At 33.9% G+C, this 14,980-nt stretch overlaps 1 protein-coding gene across 2 annotated transcripts in view; it reads left to right on the top strand.

Moving 5' to 3' along the window:
* Window positions 1–14,251: 14,251 nt before the first annotated feature.
* LOC116421935 (SH2 domain-containing protein 4B-like) overlaps window positions 14,252–14,980 on the top strand; it is a 51,894-nt gene continuing 51,165 nt past the window's right edge. For both annotated transcript variants that reach the window (XM_031956361.1, XM_031956360.1), the window contains exon 1: window positions 14,252–14,337. The gene's annotated coding sequence lies outside the window, so the exon portion shown is untranslated. The remainder of the gene's footprint in view (window positions 14,338–14,980) is intronic.

Genomic DNA, 14,980 nt, shown 5'->3' with positions numbered 1-14,980 from the left:
TTTTCCAGTGGGGAGTTCTCATTCCAACCTCTGGAGTTTGAGGGATTATGAAATAATAAATTACTACAGGCCTTGATTACTGTCATGTGTATTTAATCTATTCCACTGATCTACCACTCTATTTCTTAGCCAGTACCAAATGATTCTGATGACTGTTGCTTGATAATACAGTTTTAGATTTGATCCTGTATATCCTATGTATTTTTTTCATTAATTCCCTTGATAGTCTTGATCTTTTGTTCTTCTAGATGAATTTTGTTATTATTTTTTTCTAGTTCTACAAAATAATGTTTTGGCAGTTTGATTGGTGTTCTACTGAACAAGTAGAACATTTTAGGCACAATTGTTATCTTAATTATATTAGCTTTGTCTACTAATGAGCAATTAATATGTTCCCAATTGTTTAGAACTGACTTTATTTGTGTGAGAAGTATTTTGTAATTGTGTTCATGTAGTTCTTGGGTTTGTCTTGGCAGGTAGACACCTCCCCAAGTATTTAATTTTGTTTATAGTTATTTTAAATGGAATTTCTCCTTTTATATCTTGTGGATAATCGGCTTTGTCAGAAATATATAGAAATGCTGCTGCTGCTGAATTCATGCAACTTTGCTAAAACTGTGAATTTTTTCCAATAGGTTTTTGAATGATTTTATGGGATTCAATAAGTATATCATCATATCAACTGCAAAAAGGACTAGTTTTATTTCCTCATTGCCTATTCTAATTCCTTTAATTTTTTTTCTTTTCTTATTGCTAAAGCTAACATTTCTAGAACAATGTTGAATAATAGTCATGATAATAGTCATCATTGTTTCACTTCTAATCTTATTGAGAATGTGTCCAGCTTCTCTCCATTACAAATAATGCTTGTTGTTGGTTTTAGATAGATACTGTTTATTATTTTAAGCAAAACTCTTTTTAGCTTTATGTCTCTAGTGTTGGGTATCACTATCATATTTGTGTCATAGAAGGAATTTGACTGTACTCTTTCTTTACTTATTTTTACAAATAATTTACATAGTATTGGAATTAATTGTTCTTTAAATGTTTGATAGAATTCACTTGTGAATCCACTTGGTCCTGGAAAATTTTTGCTAGGGAATTCATTAATGGCTTGTTCAATTTCTTTTGTAAAATGGGACTACTGAAATACTTTATTTCCTTTTATGTTAATCTGGGCAATTTATATATTTTTAAATATTCATCCATTTCAGTTAGATTATCAGACTTGCTGCCATATAGTTGGGCAAAATAGCTCCTAAATATTGCCAGTTTTATTAATCTCTCCTTTGAGTTTTAGAATTTCTAATTTGACATTTAATTGGGGGTTTTAAAATTGTATTTTTTCTACCTTTTTTAGTTGCAAGCCCAATTCATTGATCTCTTCTTTATCTATTTTTATTTATGTAGCTATTTAGAGATATAAAATTTCCCCTAAGATCTAATTTGACTGCATCCCATAGGTTTGGTATATTGTCTCATTATTCTCATTTTGGATGAAATTATAGATTGTTTTTGTGATTTGTTCTTTGACCCACTCATTTTTTAGAATTAGATTATTTAATTTCCAATTGGGTTTTTAGTCTATCTTTCCCTGCCTCTTTATTGAATATAATTTTTATTGTGTTATTGTTTGAAAAGGAAGCGTTTACTATTTCTGTCTTTCTGCATTTGGTTATGAGGTTTTAATACCCTAATACAAGGTCAATTTTTGTATAGGTGCCATATACTGTCAAGAAAAAGATATATTCCTTTCTGTCCCTATTCAATTTTTTCTATGAGTCTATGATAATTAAAGTTTTTTAGGATTCTATTAACCTCCCTAGCTTCTTTCTTGTTTATTTTGTGGTTAGATTTGTCTGCTTCTGAGACAGAAAGGGTGAGGTCCCCCAGTAGTATAGTTTTGCTGCCTATTTCTTTCTGTAGCTAACTTAAAACCTTCTTTAGGAATCTGGCTGCTCTATCACTTGTTGCATACACTTTAGTATCACTAATACTTGTTTACAGTAACCTTTATCAACACGTAGTCTCCTTTATCTCTTTTAATAAGAGATTTTTTTTCTTTTACTTTTACTTTATCTTTTTTTTTTTTTTTACTTCAGCTGTTTCAGCTTTTTACATTTACTTTGTACGTGCCACTCTGTGTCATCTGTGTTTTTTGTAAACATATTGTAACCTTCTGTTTTTAAATCCACTCTGCTATTTGCTTCCATTTTATGAGAGAGTTCATCCCATTCCCATTCACAGTTATAGTTACCAGCTCTGTATTTTCTCCATCCTATTTTCTCCTATATATATATGTTATATATATATATATATATATATATATATATATATGTTATATATATATATAAGCATATATATATATATATATATATATATATGCTTTTGTAATTTCTTTCCACCTTATTCTTACTCCTGTTTATTTTATCTCCTATCACTCCTCCCCCTTTTCTTAGTAGTGTTTTTTTAACCTACTCTATCCACTACCTTATCTTCTATCACCCCTTACCTTTTTCCTTGTGTTTCTGCTCTCCCTTCTGTTTTTCTTTTCTTTGTTTCTTTTCCCCTTTCTCCTCCTACTTCTTTGTAGGGTTAGATAAATTTCTATACCCAAATGAATGATTAAGTATTCCTTCTTAAAGCTAAAACTGATAAGGTCAAGCTTCCCACTATGCTCATCCCCCTCCCTTCTTTGCCAAGATTGTAATAAGTCTTTTGTACCTCTTCATGTAAACTAATTGTTCAATTATAACTTCCCTTTCCTCTTTTTCCAGTACAGACCTTTTTTTATTGCTTAATGTCTTTTTTGTGTGTTTCATCATATCAGAGTCCATTCACAACCACATCCTCAGTCCATGTGATACCCCCCCCCCCCCCCCCGGTCTGCCCCAGTGACAAATATAGTATCTCAAAAGATATCCTTTTTGCCATTTAGGGATGGAAACAGTTTAATCTTTAAATAATATATATTTTCCCCTTGTTTACTTTTCTATGCTTGAATCCTGTGTTTGTAGATAAAATTTTCTGTTTAATTCTGATTTTTTCCAATATAAATGATTGAAAGTCTCTTATTTCATTGAAAATCCATGGCCTTCCCTGAAAGATGATGCTGAGTCTCATTGGGCAGTTAATTCTTGGTTGTAATCCTAGATTCTTTTTCTTCCAAAATATATTCCAGGTCCTCTCATCCTTTATTGTAGAAGCTGCCAGATCCTGAGTAATCATGACTGTTGCTCCTTGATATTTAAATTGTTTTTGTATGACAGCTTGCAATATTTTTTCCTTGAGGCTGTAGTGCTGGGGTTTCTCAACAATGCTTCTTGGGGTTTTCTTTGGGGATCTTTTTCTGAAGGTAAGTGATAGATTCTTTCAATGAGTATTACCCCCTTAGTTTCTAGAATATTGAGGCAGTTTTCCTTAATGATCTCTTGACAAATGTTCTCCAGGCTCTATTTTTGGTCATGGTCTTCAGGTGGGCCAATAATTTTTATATTGTCTCTTCTGGATCTATTTTCCAGGTTGGGTATTTTTTTAATGAGATATTTCACATTTTCTTCCATTTTTTCCCCATGGTTTGTTTAACTGATTCTTGCTGTCTCATAGAGTCATTAGCTTCCATTGCTCTATCCTAGTTTTTAATGTGTGATTTTCTTTAGTTAGCTTTTGCATCTCTTTCCCCATTTGATTAATTCTACTTTTTAAGAAGCTGTTTTCTTCAGACAATATTTTTTCTTCCTGTTCAAAACTGTTAACTCTCCCATGTATATCTCTCATTTTCCTTTCTCATTTTTACTTCTACCTGTCTTATTTCCCTTTTAAAGTCTTTTATGAGCACTTCCAAGAAGCTTCTTTGGGACTGAGATGAATTCATGTCTGTCTTTGAGATTTCTTCTATGGACATTTTGTCCTTGCTTGAGTTGGTGTTTTGGTCTGCTCTGTCACTATAGTAGCTTTCTATGGTCAAAGTTCTTTTCTGTTCCTTGCTCATTTTTTCTTTCCTTTCCTTTTAGTATTTCTTCTTTTTTTTTTACTTTTAAGGTTGAGCTCTGCTCCTGGGGTAAAGGTGGAACTGTCCCAAGCTTCCTATGCAGCTCTGAGCCTTGGCTTTGAGCACATGGACCTTTTATGTTTGCAGGGGATAACTTTGCATTTTATGTTCAGGAAATAACTTGATTTCTCAGAGTTTGTTTTCTGAGCTGGGACTGGAAGCTGCCACCCTTCCCTCCTTCCCCCATTTGCTCCTCTAGGAAGACTGAGGTTCCTAGTTGATGATTTACTGTGATTAAGACCCTCTAACCACCTTCTCCTTATTTTATCTGAGCTGGGCTGAATACTCTTTTCATTCCTGTGAGACTGCCTTTTTTTTTTTTTTTTTCTTTTGAAGTTTTTCAGTTTATTTTGAGCTGGAGATTGGTTTCATTCCATCAGACTCTGTTCAGAGGCTTGATTTCCTATGGTTTTAGAGGGAAACTGGGAGAGCGTAAGCATCTTCCTTTACTCTGCCATCATGGTTCCTTCCCTCTTCCCCCTGTCATAGAAGTGTTTTTTTTTAAACCCACTCCATGTACTCCCTTATCTTGTATCCCACTAAAGGCTTTTGAGCAAAGGACTGGTGAGCTCTGATTAAAGAAGGGAGCTACAATTAAAATGATCCTGAGAATATCACAAGGACCAAAATTAGTATAAAAAAGTTTGAGTACAAGAATATGATAATGGATAAAGAAGACGAAAATCTGAATCTTTGTAAGTATGAGATATTTATAGAGTGCTAGACTTGGAATCAGGGAGACTATTGAGCAATACATATTTATTAAGCACCTACTATATTCCACGCATTGTACTAAGCACTGGGGATATTAAAAAAAAGAGGCAAAAGACAATCTTTGCTTTCAAGGATTTCAAGGACAACATGTAACAGAGAAACACAAAACAAGCTATAAACAGGATAAATAGGAAATAATTAAAGGAAGAAAAACATAGGAATTACATGACAGGTTAGGAATGAGTTTCTACTGAAAGTGGGATTTTATTTGGGATTTAAAGATTAAATTCTGCCTCAGGGATTTACTAACTCTGTGACCCTGGTTAAATTACTTAACCTCTCTCAGCCTCAGTTTCCTCATCTGCAAAATGAGGATAATAATAACGCCTCCTTCATAGAGTTGTGAGGATCAAATAAAATTATATGTAAACTATTTTGCAAACATCTGAGCATTATATAAAGGCAAAATATCACCAGATATATATTTCCATTTGCAAATTAACAATAAGGAAAATTCACAAGTATATATCTCTCAGTATAAGGAAATATATTACTCATCCCAGAAAGAAGACATGCATCATAATACTGGTAATTTATCATGATGTGGTATGCTGATGATCATAACTGAGCCTGTTGCGATCAATATAGTTGGATGCTGTCATAGAATCATGAAAGCTGAGAGTTCTAAAGCATCTTAGCAGTCACTTAGCCCTTGAGTTCATCCTTGAACAAAATCTTCAAAAATGGTCATATAGATTATGCTTGAACATTTCTAGATAAAGAGAGTAAAATTAAATTAAAAAATGAAAAAATAAAAATTATTTTGAAAATTCAAAGCATTTATTTTCTCTCCCTCCCACAAAACAGGGGAAAAATTAAACTTTTTATTTTTACAGTTATAATGTTATGACATAAATTGTTCTCCTGGTTCTGCTCATTTTACTCTGTTGCAAAGACTTATAAATATATTTATGTCTTCTGCCTCATGTAGTAATAGAATTAACTGCTAGAAGAAAACTAAACTATCTCTCTAGCTATTTTGAAAAATTTATAGAAAACTAAACAACTTGGGATATTAGTGGGATCTTAAAAATCTCTTCTAGTTGAAATGTGGAACTTTAAGAGAGAAGAGGGGTAACATGGGAAATTAAAAGTTGGGTATATGGATGTTGTCAAAAGATAAGATTTGTTTGCTTGAATTTATACTTAAGATTCAGAATTCTGGGCTCCTAACAATGGATAGAACTGGGAATAATGAATTTGATAAGTGTCTTAAATACATTATGTAGAGAGTTAAATATGAGGATCATGGAGATAGATGTTCAAATAAAACTATAATATTCTATAACTTGGAGAACAATGGGTGTATGTTAGAAAGAAAACAATACTGGTTATGCTAGTTTATTCATAGAAGAAAATAATATAAAAGACGGTTAAGGAAAGTATTTAGAATTTATTAAGAACAACAGATAAACAATAAACTTTGAATCTGAAATTTCATTACAAAAAAATTAAATATCAATAGATATCATTGAAACTTTGTCAAATGGATTTTAAGACTATGGTTCAAAAGAAACATTTGATAGAAAGTGATGGTAAGTAGCACTGAATATAATTTACATATATGTAAATCCAAAAACCTTTGAGTGAAAGTCAGCTGAAGAACATTTGCATAAGAAGAAAAATAAGGAAATAATGATTAAAAGGAGCAAATAATGATGTTTCTTCTAGGGCTTCTATTTTGGGAGGGGCCAATATTCTTTCCTCTACAGGTTCTGCTATTGGAATATCACCGTATTTCTGCTGTCATCTCACTTTGGATCTTCCCTCAATATCTGCCACTTTTTCACCTTCTCCTATTACTGACCATACTATGTCCCCCTCAAGGCTTCCAGTTTGAGAGAGACCCAGAATATCTAACCTTCAGGCTTTGCTTTTGACACTTGCATGTCATAGCACCATCCTCTTGAAGAATGAACAATAAACAACAAGCTCTGTGAACAGCCAATTCACTTGCATATTAGATCATAATCTCCCTGATCTTATAGTCCTTCTTGAAAATGAAGGACAAACACAAACAACTGATAACTGTACCCCAGTGCAGGTACCTTTTCATCTCTATTCATCTCGTTTTTCATTTTCTTTTTGTATTGTTTTCCTTTATTAGAATGTAAATTCCTTGAGGGAAGGGACTATCATTCTTTTTGGTTGTATTTGTACCCTCAGCATAGTGCCTGGCACATAATAAGTATTTATAAATAAATACGTATTACTGTGTCATATGTCTTTGTGGTAAAAATTACAGATTAGCCAATCATGCAAATAACAGCAATAGGAATAGGGACTGGATCTATGATTTTATTTGTATAATGACTTTTCCCACTTTAGAAAAACTCCTTCTATTAATTCAGCTAACCATCTGTTTTGCAACTTTTATAACTTAAATGACTGAATCTGTAGATTTAGAGAAATGAGTACTTATGTGATTTTACCCAGGGACACATAACCAGTATTTTACAGAGGTAGGAACCCATTTCTTCCCATCTTGGAGGTTAGTGTTCTATACTCTATGCCATCTTGCCTCTCATGCAGATAATGTAGATGGCAATATCATAATGCAAATTACAAAATGGGCACAGAGGCAAGATATAATAGTGGTGAGGATCTACAACTATTTGACTATATGCCAAAGATTTTGTTTCATTAGAAATGGAACATGTGAAAAATTTTTGACTCACCTTAGTGACAGTTTCTTTTCTGTGATGTCATTGAGATTGATGAAGGGGGCTGCTATTCTGGATCTTATACTGATGAATAAAGAACTGGTTTGGGTTTTGAAAGAGTTAGAAAGTTTGGGGGTATGGTGACGATTTTTTCTTAGTATTTGTGATTGCCATGAAGGATATTAACAGGTTTATTCCAATATCTATCTTAGACTTTAAAAAACAAATTTCATAATATTCTAAGGAAAAAAAAGACATATGATCCTATGACCACAATTTGAAAACAGTAAAGAATAAAATGGATACTATAATTACAAAGAATAGAATGGAACAGAAAAACATTTATTGAGTACTTACTGTATGCCAAATACTGCAAGATGCAAGGCAAATCTTAAAGTGCCATATAAATGTTAGTAATTTTTATTACCATTATGTTATGTTTATAGAAGTTTAATAATCAGTAGAGCTAAAGGTAGATTTTGTTTATAATTATCAGAAAATAGAAAAAAGAGTATATATTCTTATAATTGCCTGTCTATCTATTTATCTATGATCTGTCTGCTGTTTATTTCTCCCTATATCACACTAGATCTCACATAATACCAAGAATCTTGTCGATTATTTTGTCCATATCCTTATTTTAAGAAAGCTATTCACCATTACTGATGCTAGGCCACTTCCTCTAATAGAATGTAGCTAATTTGAGGGCAAAGACAATTTTCTACATTATCATATCATCTTTTCCCATGTCCTCTAAGACAAAAGCCAGAGGTGTTTAGTATAGTACTTCTGAGTAAACAGTCACAAAAAATGCTTTTTGAAAGCATGAACAATCTGGAGACCAGTCAATAATCCCTGAAGGATGTTAGAATTAGTACAGGAATTTGAGTCATCATAGTCCTAAGTTAAAATTCTACTTCTGAAACATAGTATTGATGTGGCTTTGAACAGGTCACTTAATATCTTTAAGTATCTGTACTTCATCTGGAAAATAATGATTAGTATTATTACAGGGTTGTTTTAAGGATCAAAATAGATATTTGTATTTAAAGTGCTTTAAGTTATCCAACAAGAAAACATAGGATTATCATATTTATAGCTGAAAGAGACCTTAAATCTAATCTAATCTTCTTATTTTTAGATATAAAAATAGGCTCAAAAAGCTTAATTAGTAAGTAACAGGGCAGGGGCTTGAACCCAGGTCTTGGGAGAACAAATCCAATTATATTTCCATACACTATCTCAGTGTGGATGCAGCCTCATTAAAAGCATAAAAATGTACATAATCATCTAAAGATGAAACCACGATTTTATTTTTAAAAGAGAGATAGCTTCATATGGTTTCTTTAAAGTCTTATATAACCTATCCTAAGGAACAGTACTAGCACATCATTCTATTTGAGTATCATTAGCTCTCTTTACATTCAGTAAATAGTTCAAGGACTATAACCCTTTTTCCTCCTACACCCTACACATCTGCTGATTTCCTAGCTTTTAATTCTGACTTTAGCATCTCAAAAGGATCATATAGTTAGTGAAAGAATAAGAACCAGAATTCAGATCCTGTGATTAAAACTGTTTATGAGTAAGCCTTGAAAACCCCTAGACCTTGAGAACATATTGTTTCTTTTGAAGACATTGAAAAGTGGGAGGTGTTAAAAGACCATGAGCCATCCTAAATCCTCTTCAATATCTATGAGCCCTTTATGTGGCATGGGGACAAATTTCCAGTAAATGCTAGTCACCCTATGTATGTGCTGTGAATCACTCATCAGAGCAGGTCAGCAGGGGCACATCCCATTAACCCAAAGCATCCGTCACATCCGACTGCTCCATGTGATTGCATGGCCCCTTGACTCTCTGTTTCTTTTTCTAAATGGTCTTGACATATCTGATGGAAATGAGAAAGGAGGACCCTGGGAATTGGTTTACTGGGAACTCTTTGGAGTTCAATTTTAAAGCTGCCATTGTTGATGGACTTTTCAAATCAAGCTGTAATAGAGTGACAACTACAAAGGGTGTCTCTTTCTCTGGAGCACTGGGTGTGGAAGCAGAAGACTTGGGTTCCAGTACAAGATTTACAAACACTTGCTATGTATCTTTGGAATCATTTGATCTCTCTAGGCCAAAGTTTGCTTTTTTCCTCCAAGAGCAAAGTGCCAGATTAAATAATCTTTGCAAATTATTTCTCATTGTTTTGTAGCTAGGAAGTTTTTTTTTTTTAATTTTCATATAGAAATCAGGGAAGAGCATGGGGAGAGTTTATATACCTTAGGGAAGAAGCCTAAGTTTCTTAGAGTCCATTCTGTCCTTTGATATAGTGATCTAAAACCAGTTCTAATTGGTGAATTTAATAAAATATAGAAAAGAAAGTTATCTCTTTAAATATTTACTCTATAACTGTGATGTACAAAGCATAATTTATACAGATCCTTCCATTTTAGGATTTTATAGCTTAGGAGAGGGTTTTTTTTCCTAATTTTTATTTTATTTTTTAGCATAAAGGCAACTTTATGATGTTAAACTTTCTTTTAGATCTCCTCCACCATGATAGTAATACTATTAGTAGTATCTATTGAATGATAAAATACATAATGAGTTTTGCCTAACAATGCTTAGTTGCAAGGATACTTCTTTTCTTTTTCAATGGAGGACAAGGGAGATAGGAAGGAATAAATTTTTGTTAATTATAAAAATTGCAAAAGAAAAAAAAGAAATAAATGACAAAAAGCTGCTATTAATGATATAATATTTCCCCATTAGTTTGTTAATTCCTGATTTGGGGGATATCTGAAGAAAAAAATAATACATGTTTGTGTAAGCCACATTATTCAGTCTACAGAGAATAGAACATTCCTTTTCTATCTCCTTTTTCTATATCATCTAACAGTTGATTTTCTGTAGTGCTCTATCTTCGACCCTCTTTTCTCTCTACACTCTTGCTTTCATTAGCTACCATCATTTAATTATGCTGATGACTCACCTTTACTTCTAGTTTTACAGTCTTGTCATTACGAACAACCTAATGGACATTTTGAATTAAATGTCCCATAGGCATCTCAAATAAAATATGTGCTAATCAGAACTCATTATATCTATCTTCCCCCAGAACTCTTCTCTCTTTATTTTCTCTCCTATTTCTGTTAAGGGACTTTTTTTTATTTCCAGTTTCCCTGATTCACCACTTTTGTGTCATCCTTAAGTCTTCACTTTAACTCCAATCAGTTGCCAATTCTTATTGTTTCTGTCACCACAACATTTCTGGCATACATTCTCTTCTCTCTGCTTCCCATTACCACTCTAGTTTAGTTCTTATTATTTTCTCCAAGATTTCTAATTAGTCTCCCTGCCTTCAATTGATCCTTTAGAAAGTGACAAACTAATTTTCCTAAAGTCAATATGACTGTGTTACTCTCCTAAATTCTGTTAGCTCCCTATCACCTCCTTAATCAAATAGATACTCCTTTCTTTGTCATTTCAAATGCTGACTGCCTGACCCTAATCTACCTTTCTACCTTTATTATATATCACTTCTTTCTTCCCATATTACTATCAAGTTATACTAAGCTTGTTCTTCATACATGGCACATGTACAGGCTTTCTCTATTCCTGAAATGTATTTTCTCCCTTCCAAATCCCTGCCTGGTTTTCTTCAAGACTCAGCTCAAGTATTATTTTTGACATGAGGACTTTATTGATCCTAAGCTGTTAGTGCCATCCCTAACCCATTTCCCAATCACTCATCTATTCACATATTTCCACTGGCTAGATTATAAATATCTTGAGGCTAGGGATCATTTTTAACTGTTGTCTTCACAACCCCAATGCCTGACACAGTGCCTGCCATAAACTATGTACTTAATTGTTGATTGATTATTTGTAGATTCCCTTATAGATTCCCATACATCTAGTAAAAATAACTCTGTGGTCCCCAGCTTGAGACTCACTAGTTTAAGATGAATTACATAGCTTCAGACATATAATAAAGAAATGCAGATGAGACGAGTCTTATTGGTTCAAGTAGTTAGATACTCTATTGAATGTGTACTTGAATTAAAAGAGCAGTTGACTAATAAAAGGCTGTTCAGATTCTACTCTAAGAGGTTGAATTGTAGGTGAAATGAATAGTTAGTAGTGTCTAATGAACCTCATTTCCATTTGACATGTATCTGTGAGGTAACTGAAGTCTACAGGTATTGTTGTTCACTTGTTTCAGCCATATCTGACTCTTCATGATCCTACTGAAATGACTATACAGCAACAAAATGAAACCCTCGCCAAAATTAATGAAGGTCTCATGATAGATCTTGGGAAGGAATTTTGGAGCAAGTGCTTCCTTTGGGCTCTCTCATATCCTCGTACCCTCCCACTTAGACAAGACAATATAATCTATAGTACTTTCAGGTTAAATCCCACCAAGCAAAAGCCAAGGTTTGCAGGATTCTTCTTACTTCAGATCAATATGGAAGTTTAGTCTTTGTGAATCCAGACAAGCATTTTATCCATTGTGCCATCTTGTTGCTCAATCTTATTGTTTAGGAGAAGGCAATGAGGCAAAAATGATCTATAGCCAAAAGAACATACTAAGCAAACAGGACACTTTTGTTACTACTGTGTGGTTCTCATATGCTAAAAATTGTGTGGAACAGTTTATTTTTCAATATGCAATATTCTTTCAATTTATTTTATGATGAGGCATTTGTGTTTGTTGATAAAAATAAAAAGAAAATATTTTTAAGAAAACATTGAGCCAATCAAAATACAAGACCAAAGACACATTGCCTTTAGTGTTCCTAGAAGACATGACTGTGTCACTTCACTTGGCTTCAGAACTACAGAATTCCCCACATGCCCATTTTTTCATTATTCCTGAAGGACTGGCCCAGCATGTAACCCCAAGACCTCAGCCCTTTGGGAGAAAGTAAACAACCAAAAGAACAAAGGTTCCCTCAGAAACAAGACATTTGCATTAACAGAACTGCTCAGTTGACAGTTTCAAGCCCCCTAGAGTAAATTTAGCAAAACAGAGGCCTTGACCCAATTTTCCTTATTTCACTCATGCTTATAGGATCAGAGAATTTTAGAACTGAAAGGGACCTTAGAAACTATGTAGTTCAATCTCTTCATTTCATAGATGAGGATACAGATATCCTGAGGGGATTTAGATCTGTAGAACTGTTATGGTCTGACTAGGCTTGATTTTGATTTTTATCTTACAAACTGGAGGGAGTAGAATGAAAATAAGAGGGTATAGGGTAAGAGAGAAAGCAAGAAATAATGGTAAAGAAAGTAGGAGAAGGGAATGATAAAGGAGAAGGAGACTTATTGATGGAATCGTCTCATTATTAATAGTCCAGGTTGTTGATGGATATTCTAAAATGGCCCTAAATCGACTGGAATGAAGGAAGTGGTTGTATGGACAGAAGAGGGATAAAGTACAAAAGTGTGATAGTGTCTTGTATTTTGGGGTTCCACGTAATCAGGGTTAATGTAAGAAACAGGCAGCTGAGGACATAGTGTTATTGAGGACCTTAGGAAGAACTGTCGGCTGAACCATCTTCCTCATTGAAATGTGAAACTTTAACAATAATAATTCTTTCTTTGTGCTAAAGTGATGCTCTCTTCCTTCAGTTTCTTTTTATATAAGTAACCCTGGACTCAGTAGTTAAGCTCTAGAAATCTAGGATTTCTCTCTATTTTTCAATTTTGGTGTATTATTTTGGATCTTCAATTATACATATTGTGGATGGAATTCACACTGATGTAACTTCTATATCAGACCATGTAAAAGACACATAAATCTAAAACCAAAAAGGGCATTTAATTAAGACAGAATTGAAAATAAACAATAAGGTAATGAACCAAGCAGTAAATATTTTGTGTAACCACACACAAAATAGATGCTGTCTCAAACTTTCAATGGAAGAATAATAAAATGTCCCTCTAATCTGCTTTGATCAGTTAATTTATCCACATGGTCCTAGTGGTTGGGCAGAGACTTGATACTATTTATTGAGGTTTTTCATTCTAGCATTGGGATTGGAGGGGGCAAGTATACCTCAAGAATAGCTGAAACATGTCTCACACCACAGCCAGATTTGCCATGTTGTCTTCTGCTATCCCAGTTCCCTGTCCTGCTCTACTTTTCATATCCACTTGCATCCATGGTTTTCTTGTTCCAGTTTTCTCTGTGTAACGTCTCCTTTGACCATTTGAACCTTAAATTTACCTATTTGCCTTCTAAATCTGGGCCATTTCTCCTTCCTTTGCATGTGGTGTCTTTCTTCTCCTAATGAGTCTCTTATTTATTTATTTTTTAAAATTAGAGCTTTTTTATTTTCAAAATATACACATGGATAATTTTCAACATTCACCCTTACAAAATCTTGTGTTCCAATTTTTCCCTCCTCTTTCCTTATCCCCTTCCCTAGATGGCAAATAATTCAATATATGTTAACCATGTGCAATTCTTCTAAACATATTTTCACAAATATCATGGGGCACTAAAAAATCAGATCAAAAAGAAAAAAATGAGAAAGAAAACAAAATGTAAGCAAACAACAACAAAAAAGTGAAAATACCATGTTGTGGTCTACATTCAGTTCCCACTGCCCTCTTTCTGGGTGCAGATGGCTCTCTTCATCACAAGGCCATTGGAACTGGTCTGAATCATTTCATTGTTGAAGAGAGCCATGGATGTCATAATAGATCATGATATAATCTTGCTGTTGCTGTGTATAATGATCTCCTGGTTCTGCTCCAAATGAGTCTCTCTTGATGTAAGCAAAGTACTCTGGGACTGCCACTGAGCGTTTTCTCCAGTGAACAGCATCCCCATGCATCTGTGAGGTAACAGGTCTGGAGTTATTGTTGTTCACCGACTCTTTGTGGCTCTATTTGCGGTTTTCTGGGCAAACTACTGGAATGGAATGGTTTGTCACTTCCTTTACCAGCTCAGTTTACAAATGAGGAAACTAAGACAAATAAGATTAAGTGACTTGGAGTCACAAAACTAGTAAATCTGCCCTCAAATCTGAGGGCAGATTTGAACTCAAGAAGATGAGTCTTTCTGACTTCAGGTCCACTGCACTATCTAAAGTCTGGAGACCATTCAGTTATTTTAGTGGCAGGAGGAGAGAGAGCTTTTAAGCACCTTAATGTGCACTAGTTGTTCAGACTGGTGGGAGAGCCCAGGAATCAAGAAAAGCAAGGCTTGGGGGAGGTAAAGGAAATGATAACAAAGAATACAAAGTCTGCCCACTCTGCAATTTTTGCTAAAGGCTGGCATTGAATCTAGTCCTTGTCAGTGCTCTTTTTCAGCAGTACCAACATCTACCCAAATTGCTTCTGAACCTCATTAAATTAAAAATATGTTTCTAGTGACCAGATAAAGTTTAACTTGGGAATTAACAGAGCTCTTAATTCTAGCTAAGTGCCATAGGAGAGAGAGAAACGACTGCAGGGTAATTGTCTTCGGCAATTCACATTTTAA

The sequence above is a fragment of the Sarcophilus harrisii genome, chromosome 2 (genome assembly GCF_902635505.1).
Source record: "Sarcophilus harrisii chromosome 2, mSarHar1.11, whole genome shotgun sequence".
In the NCBI taxonomy this organism is placed as follows: Eukaryota; Metazoa; Chordata; class Mammalia; order Dasyuromorphia; family Dasyuridae; genus Sarcophilus; species Sarcophilus harrisii.
The sequence above is the reverse complement of the archived record's forward strand: the minus strand, read 5'-3'. Positions and strand labels throughout refer to the sequence as shown.